The following is an 11,198-nucleotide window of genomic DNA, read 5'->3' on the forward strand; positions in this document are numbered from 1 at the left end:
ACTAGGCTGATGGGGTTAAATAAAAAGTAGATGGCAAATCTAGTTTTTTTGCTCAAGGGAGTAGTCTCTTCTGTAAATTGACTTGTGCTTCCCAGGGAACCCGAACAAGCTCTCTTCATGGAAAGATGTGAGTTGCGAGAGCTGTTTTTATGCCACAGAGACGGCACAATAAAGGTTAAGGCTGACTACGAGGTAATGCCTCTCCTTATGCAGAACGGGGGTGAGTCTGCACTGTATTTTGCAGCAGCCTCATGGCTAGGCTTAGGCCAGATCTACCAACTATTTGCATTTTTTACTTTCTGGTGTCTTTGCATCATCCCTGCTCTCGCTGCTCCTTCAGCTCTCACATCCCTGAGCTTTCTGCCGAAATCCCTCTTCCAGCTGGCTAGTGTGGAGCCCTGTGTTGAGGGGGTGCAGGATCCCTCTGCATGGCATTGCAGCAGTTGAGACCTGAAACATGTAGCTTGTGGTCTGACTCACAGTTTGGCTGGTCAGTGCCATCTTTGCTTTTTTGTGTGGGGGAACCCCAAAGCCCCACAAACTTCAGCAAGTGTTGGTTTGATCCCAGACAGGAGTGGGAAACCTTTTATCATGCTTTTGATAAAAGTTTTGAGAGAAGTATGAAAAGTGCTGTGCCTTGGGCACCTTTTTTCTCCAGCCCTTCCCTGTCAGCAGCCTTGCAGCCTTGAGCATTTGGGTTAGTTGGAGGCAGAACTCTCCTTAGACAATAGCTCTCCTGTCAGGGAGCAGGAAGGAGCTGAATGGTGAACTCATGGCTAAGAAAAGAGTATTTACCCAAAGCAAAAGAACCTCCTGCCTACCTCACTGTAAAATTTAATTGCACGTCAGTGTTTTACCTCTTTTCTGGTAAGATTTATTTGGGTAGAATATATCAAAACTGGTCTCTGTCTGTGTGTGAAGACAGGAGTGCTGGTTACCCCACTGACATACTGATCAAACATCATACTTGTATGATTTACCGTGTCTGTACTTATGACTTAAATGCCTAAAACAGATGCAGTTTTTTAAGGCATTTTTTTTTTTTGTGAATCCATCAGGTTAGGAGCTGTGAAGTCTTTACTGTGATGGCTTGTGGGATTATTGGCAAAACACTTCTAGTAATCCCATTGTATATGTCTTCCTTTTCTTTTTTTTTTAACTAGCTGCACTCTCCTGTCCTTCTGAATAAGGGATTTTACTAGTGGTGGGGTGTGGCACTGAGCAGCTGTAGAAGACAGGCAGGACTGGGTCAAACACCGAAACGAAAGTGGGCGACTTATGAAGCGTGAAGTTTTAACAGCAGAAAACAGCGTGGGCGAAGCTGCCGTGGAAACTGAGTGTAGTGCTTGCAGAAACCCCACAAACTCTGAATCACTGCTACTCTTAAACACTAGTTCATTTCTAGCCACCCTCTCCGCTCTTGATGGTGAGAGGGTAGCTGCCAGGAAAGGGGAAGAAGGTGGGAAGATGATACAGTGTGAGCACCTTGTTTTAAGCCTGAAGAGAGGTAGTGGTGTTGGTCAGGCTGGGAGAGCCAGGATGGGCAATCATGGCCAGGATGGTTTGATCTCAGGCCAGGAGTGTCTGCCCTCCAAACCTTGCCATGGTGAGGGACAGTCAAACACTCGGTGCTTTGTTGCAGGCTGGGAGGTAAGTGTGGTGCCCATCATCCCTGCACGTGCTGGTTGCGTTCCCGGAGGGAACCTGGAGGGGTACCAAGGTGGCTTTTGTCACCTGTGCTCTCTTTGTCCCTCACACAGACCCATACTTTATCTCCCCTGCTCTACGGCCTTGCACCATCCTCAGCTCCCCTTTTTCTGTCAGTCTGTGTCTAGACTGCATTGATGTTGACACGTCCTGTAGTCCTGGCCGCCAGGCTCCGTGACTGTCCTGCCCAACCCAATTCCTATCCCAAAACAACAGTCCCCAGGGAGGCGTGTGTCATGGACTTGCAGGGAAAGGGGGTCATTAACCTTCAGCAAGTTGCCGTATCCCAGCTGCACTGGGAGTGTGGCCACACCACTGGTGCTCAGCATGCCCCTCTGCCTGGGATTGGGCTGCCCAAATTGCCTCAGTTAGGACTTCTCCTGGGGGAGCTCCTCCTGCTCTTTGCAGACCACTGGGGCATCGATGGCGCATCCAAGTCATGCACTGTTTTCTCCTTCAGCAGTGAGTGACCCTGGTTAGTGGGATATGTCTGGTCGAAGGTCAGTACTAGTTAGATCAGCATTCAGTCGTTTCTTTTATTCCAGTGTGCTCAGGACACTGTCTCTCAGGGAAAGGCCCTTCTGAGGAACTCTCTATTGGGAATTACTTGGAAGAACCACACCTCACAGCACCCTCTCTGTTCCAGAGAGTACGTGGCTGCACACACCAGCCAAAGAGGGTGTGACCTGCTTGTCTGTGCCTGCAGTGACAAACGTGTAAGGCTTGGAAGGAGCTGATCCCTCTCCAGCCCTTGAGTTATGGCTGGAATGTGGGAGTACTGAGACTGAAAAGCAAACATTGTAGCTCCTTTCACACTAGGCTTCTCTTTTGTATGGTGTAAATGATGTTCGCAGAAAGCTTTAGCATTTGATCTGTAGTCATGCAAGTGCCCTCAGAATGTTATAATATTTTCAATTCATCTGGCATGTTCAATGAGAAATTAATTTTGGCTTCTTCAGAAAAGAGAAGTTTTTCTTAATTCTTCTACTATGTTGAGTCACCATCCAACAACCACTTGAGAGTGCAGGGCTGGCAGTTCTGCCTGGGGCAAGCCCTTGAATGGCCTGCAAATAATTGGAAAAACTCCTAAATTAATAAATGTATTCTAATTACTTTCTAATGACTTTGTTTTGATTACATAAGCCTAAAGGAGTGGTGTAGCATACTTAGATGCTTCATGGAATCTTAAAATGGTTTGGATTGGAATGGATGTTTGAAGATACATGCCTTGGGGTTTTTCAAAGCCCCATCCATCCTGACTCTGAATAATTAAATTGTATACACAGTTACCCAGGGATAGCAAAACCTTTCTCAGAAGCCTGGAATCATCTTGCCATAAAGCAAAGGGAGCCCTGCGACTTGACCACATAGGATTTCTGCTCTCCTTCCTCCCCAAACAAGTGCATGCCCAGCACAGGCTGAGCTCTCCCTTGTGTGAGCAGTTCTTCTGAGGTCTGTTACAGAGCATTTCCTCTGAAAAAGCTCTTCAAACACTTCCACCTTGGGCAGAGAAACAAATGTTCCTGCTTTCCCAGTCGAGGGATCCTTTATTTCAAGTCAGTATCCATTATGGGATTGGAGGAAGCTTTTAATTGGGTCAGCACTACTGGTGCAACAGTACTGGAGTGTGCATGTTAGAGAAATATCTGACCTACAGACATGCTAGTCCATGGGGGTGGCCAAACCCAGGTCCATGGTCCAGCCTGTCAGTTGGCAGGATGCTCTTGGGTTGCATGGCAAGGGTGTGTTTCTGCCACATGGCCCTGCCTCCAGCTGGAGCCACTGCTCACCATGACCTACCTGCTGGCCTCCACCTGCTCCCCACTGCTCAGGGACATAGCAAAATACACTGATCTATACCCATTTTGATTTGCCCCTTTTCCACACCTGAAAATCCCTACGCAGCTCAGCTCTGCCCTTTGCCCTGGTGAAATGGCCATGTTCAGAGAAGTCTTTTTCCTTCCTGCCGTCAGTGTCATTGGATGTGTCCCGTGACTGTGCAGGATAATGTTTTTGTTCTGTATGAAGGTTAGGGCTCTTAATGTTTTGTTTGTTTCCCCACTACAGTTTTAATAACAACCAACTTCTGTCTCTGTCTGACTTGCTTCCTCATCCTTTAAGGGACATTTTCCACCTTCTTGCAAGGACTCTTGTCCAAGGACCATGACTGGAACATGCTAAATGACGCGGTTGAATGAGTTTTGGCTAAGCAAAGATTTGTCTTCATTTTATCTGGTTTTAAGGAGAGAGAAACTCACTTATTTGATATTGTTTCCCATAGCACAAGTTTCTTTCTGCTTGATGCCTAGGCTGAGTCCCTGGCAGACTATGGGTCACTTCAGTTGAATCCCTGGCAATCTGTCTCAGGCTCTCATTTGGGAAGTTTAATTATCGGTGGAGATCCCCTCGGGTTTTATGACAAATTGAGGGAGTTAAATCAAGCAATTTTCTTACAAAGTGTAATTTGAAGTCATGCTGAGGAACTGTTTAAGGAGACTGTTCTAGTCCTGGTGGGAGACTTTTCAATTAGATGCTTTTTCATCAGAAAATAGTGATTCATGCATTTAGAGAGGTGTGATGTCCTTTGGCTAGGCAGGAAGATATTTCTTCAACTTTCTGATCTCTGAGGAGTTGAGGATAGCAAATGTGATGCTGACCTTCTCCAAACAACTGGGTGCTGTTTTGAGCTGACGGAGGATCCTCAGTAGCTAAAATATGGAGTGTGGACTAAGAGGGCTGAGAGTACTGAAGGCACCTTTTGCTGGATGATACTTCTTGGCTGGGAATCCATCCTGGAAAGCGTTACATACCACTCCTCTACCCTGGCTACTGTCTGCCGTGGCTTGCTACCCAGTCAGCTGCAGGCACAGGGTTGAGTTCAGTTCAGTGGTGCCGTTTTCAGCACAATTCCCCAGTGGTTATTCTGGTACAGCTACGGGGTGATGTGCAGTAGCCTGGGAAGAGGAAGATCTGATTTCAGGATTTAACCCTGCCAAAACAAACATGCTGTCTTACTGCACCTGAGTCTTCCCTACTTTGAGGCAGGGTGCACTATATCCAATTTGTGTCTAAAAGGTATTTCTCTATCCTGTTCTTGCAGCACTTGGGTGGTATCCTGTCCTAGCCTTTCATTGTGTCCGCAGCTGGAAAGCAGTCGTAACATCAAATTCTGCACTGCAATTTAAGCATGATAGGGTGTGTGTTTCTGCAGTTGCTAAGGGGGGAAAATAATGTCTACCCAACCTTTTATCTGTTGAATGGCTTACTGTGTGCCACTTTTGATGTTAATCACAGCTGGAGCTTTGTGCAGAAGAAAGGGCATCACAACTTGCATTTTGGAGATTTTGAAGGTTGAATTCTGAGAGTTTGAAGCATTCTTCTTGTGACTTTCACAACAGGAACTTCTCTCCTTTGTTTTGGTCAAAAATGACTGCTCACTTCAAAATGGATTTTGATGTGGTGATACATTCATCACAAATAACCCAGATAGAGTTTTATGCAGTTATTGAGACAAAACGTTGAAGTTTGCCTGCTTTGAAGTTTTGGGGAAGTTGAGACTTCTTGCCCGGGCTTGGGGAAAAGGATTGTCTTTGCCATCTTGGAAGTTGTCTTGGGATGGGAGCCGATTTTCTGACCTCGGTACAGCTGTTAGCCATAACAGTATGGAAAGCAGGTGTGTGAGCTGCAGCACCCTGACATTCTCCCATGGTGGTACTAGAGCATCAGCACAATCTTCGGGTCCAGTGGGCCTTGGTGTTCACTTCAGTAACTGATTGCTGATAAGTGGGTGGCATAGGGATTAGAGAGAGCACCTCACTGCTCCTTTACCAACAAAAGAAATCCTCCAGGTCTATGAGACACCTGGACAGGAGTGGGAGATACTGCCTTGGAAATGTCCCTAACACTCAGGAACTTGAGGAACAGAAACCTGCACTGCCCAGCTATCTGAGACAGTTTGCTGGTCCCCCAGTGCCACCTCTGCTGTGGCGTTAAAAGATCTGCACTCAGCAGAGTAATATGGTCCCCTTCATATGGGCAGCATGCCATTAAGCAGGTGAATAAGACAGCGTATTGTATGCACTTTACAGCATATGTGTGTGCCCTTCTCTTCATTTAGTGTGAGTTTATATTTAACTGCATGGCTTCCTTCTTCTGAGTAGCAAATGCCTTGCTAGTGGTTGGTCTTGGTTTATAGTGACAGAATTTGCAAAGAATATAACAGTAATGTCCATATATATGTATACTGTGATATAATCCAGATTAATGTATATTGAGATATATGCATACATATGCACAATGTGAAAAAGGAAAAATATAAAATTATGATAATCAAGGAGGGAACAGTTTAACAGCACATGGACAGTATGTTCCTTGTGTGGTTAGAATACTTCATCAAGACAGCGTCTCTTTACACACAGAGAGTCAAAAGCAAAGAATTACAGCTGCTTTGGTGGCTTTTGGCTTGGACTCCTTGCCATTGCTGCTGCTATGGTGATATACCTTCCAGCTTTGCATAGTGTGAACGCTTGGTCATACCTTTACTTTTGTCAGCCTTTTTACTGGTGGCTGGCATCTGCAAATGGCTACTGTCACGGCCTCTGAGTCAGTTTTCAGCACTCGTCCCAAGTGCGTCTTCTCTAAACTGCCTGCCTTGCTCAGCATGGCTGGTGAGGACACTTGCAACAGCTTCAGGGACACAGCCAGATGCACCTTAGGGGCTGATGTCACATCCTTTGCTTCTGTTCCTAAAAGTCTTCAGGTTCAAACCTCTGCTGGGAAAGTTCAGCATCATTTGTAGCCATCTTGTCTCCTCTCTGTTGCTTGTTGCAGAGTAACGTAACAAAATATTGGAGATTTTCAAGGCAAGATATTTTGGGAGGACATATCTGACACAATTCCTGCTTTATACTGGAAGGGATTGCACCCAGGACTTATGTGCCTTGATGACTTTTGGCTTTCTGAATGATGCTTCAAAAACATTCAGTGGTTCTAGTTTCATCCCTTACAACATGATCTCTTTGCATTTAGGAGTCTGCAGTCAAATCTGACACCCCAAAAATAACTGTAATGCTCACAGCAGTAGTAGGAACTGAGGTTTTCCACCTCTTCTTTTTCTGCATAGGACTTCTCTGTGAATGATGCTACCTTGGGGATGGAAGTAGCAAAATCAGCTTTTTGGAAAGAGCTCCCAAGTGGGTTTGTTACCCATGTGTTGATCAAAAAGTTGTCATCACTACATGCTTGCTCAAGGAGCTGACTGTGTTTAAGCTAAAAATACAGGGTCAAAACCATTCACATTGCAAATATACCAGCGTGCAAGCGCTTTGTTCTGCAGATGAGTAGCAGTGATGATACAGCTATACGGGGGAAATTTTTCCTCAGCATCCTTTTGGCCTTCAGCAAATCTGAGACTTGCCACAGGACATGACTTCTCTGTGAGAGATGAGTACTGATGGCAGTAGACATTTTCCACGTGTCCACACTTTCCATGTTTCAAAATAAGCATATGTAGGACAATGTTGAATGGGGATTTCTGCTCACGCTTCATCCAAGGAGGTGCCTGAGGAGTTCATTAGACATGAAGCAGGGTTAGGCTTAGGTTTTTTTTTTTCCTTAGTAGAAAACTCCTTGTTCTGCCTAAGCAGCTTTAATTTTATGCTTTTCTGCAACATGGAGAAGAAAATTCTCAGGAGCAGCAATGCCTTGAAATAGATAAGGAGTGGTTTTTCAGAAGCTGAAACAAATTGTAATTGTTGAGGAAGTGATAGTTCTGCTTATGTAAAACGGTGCCTTGTCAGCTTATTTTTACACATGGTGTTTTATGTTTAAGTGGACAGATGCTTGTTATGGTTTACTTTTTGCTGTTAACCACATGCAAGATTGCTTATTTTTTTACGGGTTTGTTTTGAAGAATGTCGTTTTTAAAAATGTTATTAATGGGGAAGGAAATCTATCGACCTGATATAATAGATATGTTAACCACTAGATAAGAGGAGGAAGAATATTTTATTTAAAAATACAATACAGTCAAGGCACAAGAATTTGGACAGGGAACAAAAGTAACAAACATAAAATGCATTGTAAATAAAAGACAAGGACTAGTAGCACTGGGTGGAATTTGGCTGCTATTGAAGTCAGTGGAAGCTTTGCCATTGACTTCAGTGGGACAGGATTTCACCCGAGGATGTGGCCCCTGCCCCAGGGTCTGCCTTGCTAAGTTATCCAAGTGTGTCATTGCTTCCCACTGCTCTCAAAGACCTTGGCTCCTGCTGAAACATGGAGGTGCCTTAGGGTGAAGGCATTTCCTACGCAGGGTCTGAGTGGTCAGGGCTTGCAGCTTGGTGTTTCTCATTGGAGAAACCAAAGCTAAAGCAGGGGTGAGAGCTGGACGTGTGCAGAACAAAGCTAATCGCTGTTCATTCAGATCAAGTTTCCTCAATTGGAAGGTGGTTATGTACCATCAGGTCGCATTTCTGGAATAATTTATATTGTTTTATGTTACTAAGACTGCATTATACCATGGGAATACTAACTGTACATTCAGAAAATGGCTCATCGTATCAAGTGGGAGTGGGAGTGAGAGGAACCAGCCCAGAACATGTTTCCTCACTTCAAAGGCAAGAATCGCTGTCTGAAACAGTCAGATCACAGCTGGATCCAACTTCTAAGAAGGGAAAAATAATAATCTCCGCCAAAATCACCCTTTGATACAATTGCAAAGATAACAAATGATACAGAGGAAAGGTTTTGGGCAAAGGTGTAATGACCCCTGTACTGCATCCTGCTAAAGCAAAAGATTGTTCTCCTGAAAAAAAATCCTATTTGCCTTTATTGAAGGTCTCTTTGTCAAGCTACAGTGAATATAATTGAAAGTAAAAGGTTGATTTGGTACCTGCTCTTTCAAAAGCAGTGAAAACATGTGCCTAGGTGCCTAAGATAGTGATCAGTTCTCTGTGAGATGAACGACAGTTCTGTGTGCAAGGGCTGCAGAACACGGCTGCAGTGTGGGTACAATGCCCTGCACGCAGCTCCCTGGCTGTTACCTGCAGCTGTAGGAAGCGTTTCATTCACAACAGAGATGCTCAGACTTTGAGGGGCTTTTGGGGCAGGAGAGGTTGATATCTTGATCTGGAGATGAGCTAGAAAAACATTGTCCACTGTCATTAAGCCAGTTGAAGGATGCTGGTCTTAATTTCCAGGTTTGTCGTAATTAAATAGGCCCTCTTGTAAACAAATGATCCATAAGAGGCGGTTCTGCTTTATTCTTGATAGCTGTAGTACAGCTATGAATACTTGTAGATGTGCCAGAGGGAGCTTCAAAACAAAATAATTTTGAAATACGTTTCTTATGGGATATTTTTGAGTGATACATAAACTTGAAGTAAATCACTATTTTTTTTTTTTTTTAAAAGAATAAATTGTACATCCCTCTGCCCCCCCAAAACCCTGCCAAGTTCATGCCCTGATTCTCCATCCCTGCATTAAGGGGCTGTTTCTCTCCTGGAGCCTTTGCCCCTCCCCAGCCCTGTTGTTGCCATTCTTATGATATGTGTGACAGGGGAGGGCATTGGGTACCAGATAACGCCTCTGTTTTAAAAGCAGAGCTAGAACTCCCATTGTTTTGGGACCACTAAGTCATGCTAATTTTGCAAGACACCAGGTTTAGTTAAGGTAAATGGCTATGTAAGAAGTAAAAGGTCTACCATTATTATTAGGTAGCATGTTTCTGAAGCCAAAAAGGCCTTGAGCCAAATCCTGAAAGAGGCTTAGCATCCACAGCTCCTTGGTTGTCAGTGGTGGTGAATGGAGGAGGAAGAGTGGCTCTCTTCTACAGGGAACTTTGGTCCACCTCCACCTAGAGGCACTTGCCGAGGCAAAGATAATGTTGGACTACACAACCTGACTTCTGCCTTTTTCTTTTGTCCACCACAGAGCATGTTCTCCTTGGAGCTTTGTGCGGTTCGTGGGGACAGTAGGTCACTTAGACTCTGCAAGCAAACAAGCAAGCATATCGTTAGTGCCACTTAGCAATTAGGGTCAGCCCTGTTCCCATTGTGTGAGTATCATAGAAACCCACGTGTTGATGAATAAGTACACATCACAAACCTTTTCCTTCTACACATTACATGGTCCAATCCTCCTCCCTCACTTTGCTTTTCCACTTAAGAAGTGTTCAGCACCTTGTAGGATGAAACCTAGTGTTCTCAGCAAGGTTGACGTCAACTTGGAGGTGCAAATCCTGAGTAACATGAAACATTGCATAAATTACTGAAATCTGGGGAGGCCTGGACCTGTAGCCTCACCAAGTATTAAATGTTTCAGGAAAATCTCTGAGTTTTCTCCCTATTGTTTGTCCAGCTCAGCCACAGGGGTCCATCCAGGCCTGACCAGGGCTTTGTGCAAAGGCTGTGCAAGCCCTGCCCACCTGCATTGCATCTCTGTAGACCTCTGGCTCATCGCTCAGCTTCTCCCTGAGCCGGACCATCTCTCTACCTTCTTTCCTTTTTCTGTCTTTATTAATAGCCTCAGCTGTGTCTTCCCTGTAGTCTTCTATGCTTCTTCCAGCTCTTCTGTTCAGGTCATTGAATGTCTAAACCTTGCCACAAATATTGACTTAGCAAAAAGTAAACTGTTTTTCATCAGTCCTTTGGCATGTCTTGATGTTTCTGTACCTCGGAATAAACCCGTGTTTGTCCTGAAATCCACAGTTTGGTTCTGAGTCAAACTGGTCTTGCCTTTCACACTGACTTTGGAAAATAAATTCATTTGCACATCTTCTGTGTGTATCTCGCTCATAGTTGGCTGCAGTTTGTGACAGGAATTTCTTTGTTTTGATTTGGAGGGCTTTTTTTTGATACCTTCTGCAGCATTTTCTTCTTGGTGCATGGCACTGGGATTCTTCCCATTTCCTGGAGCTCCAAGCTGGATATAAACCAGAACCACTGCTGAGCTGAGTGGGTGAGTTAGCCCCATGGCCGTGGTCTTCGTAGGATGGAGGCATCAGTGGGATCTCTGCATCACTCTGGTGAGAGTTAGGCAAAACCTAGGACCTGTGTTGTCCTAGAAAACAACAAAATTCGTAGGGAATGCTCCAGTGCTATACTCTTCTTGTATGTTTAACCCAGTTCAGAGTTCAGGACTGTCCTTTCCCAGCTTTGTTGGGGGTGGACAGGTGTCGAGCCAAAAGCAATCCTGGCTGATATGGATTTGTGTAAGGTTCAAGTGGGAAGGAGTCTGTGTGAACAATCTGATATATGAATGCACTTACATAAAAACTTAGTTCTGTCTTCCTACTGAAGGGAGAAGATAGTTTTCCCTCTCTGTATGCACTGGGAACTCCCATGGTTAGTGAAACGAGATTTTTCTAAGATTGGCCTCAAACCTGCCTTTGTCCATTTGTCTAAATCCATGTCTGTTGGGAGCACGTTTGAGAGCTGTTGGTGGGAGACAATTCCTAACACAGTGGGACTTGTAAATCCTCAGCCCTGTTC

At 44.8% G+C, this 11,198-nt stretch overlaps 1 protein-coding gene across 3 annotated transcripts in view; it reads left to right on the plus strand.

The window, feature by feature from the left end:
- Positions 1 to 11,198, plus strand: part of SLC7A1 (solute carrier family 7 member 1) — a 45,133-nt gene that overhangs the window by 8,408 nt on the left and 25,527 nt on the right. The window contains exon 2 of one of the 3 annotated variants that reach the window (XM_027884575.1): positions 1,164 to 1,263. The exons of 1 other annotated variant lie outside the window; for it this stretch is intronic. The gene's annotated coding sequence lies outside the window, so the exon portion shown is untranslated. Of the gene's footprint in view, positions 1 to 1,163; positions 1,264 to 1,631; positions 1,651 to 11,198 lie in introns of those variants that run through there. One more of the 3 variants, XM_027884576.1, reaches the window with a different exon arrangement.

Source organism: Empidonax traillii, unplaced genomic scaffold, assembly GCF_003031625.1.
Source record: "Empidonax traillii isolate 1590-97213 ecotype Southwest subspecies unplaced genomic scaffold, ASM303162v1 scaffold149:size904812, whole genome shotgun sequence".
Taxonomy (NCBI): domain Eukaryota; kingdom Metazoa; phylum Chordata; class Aves; order Passeriformes; family Tyrannidae; genus Empidonax; species Empidonax traillii.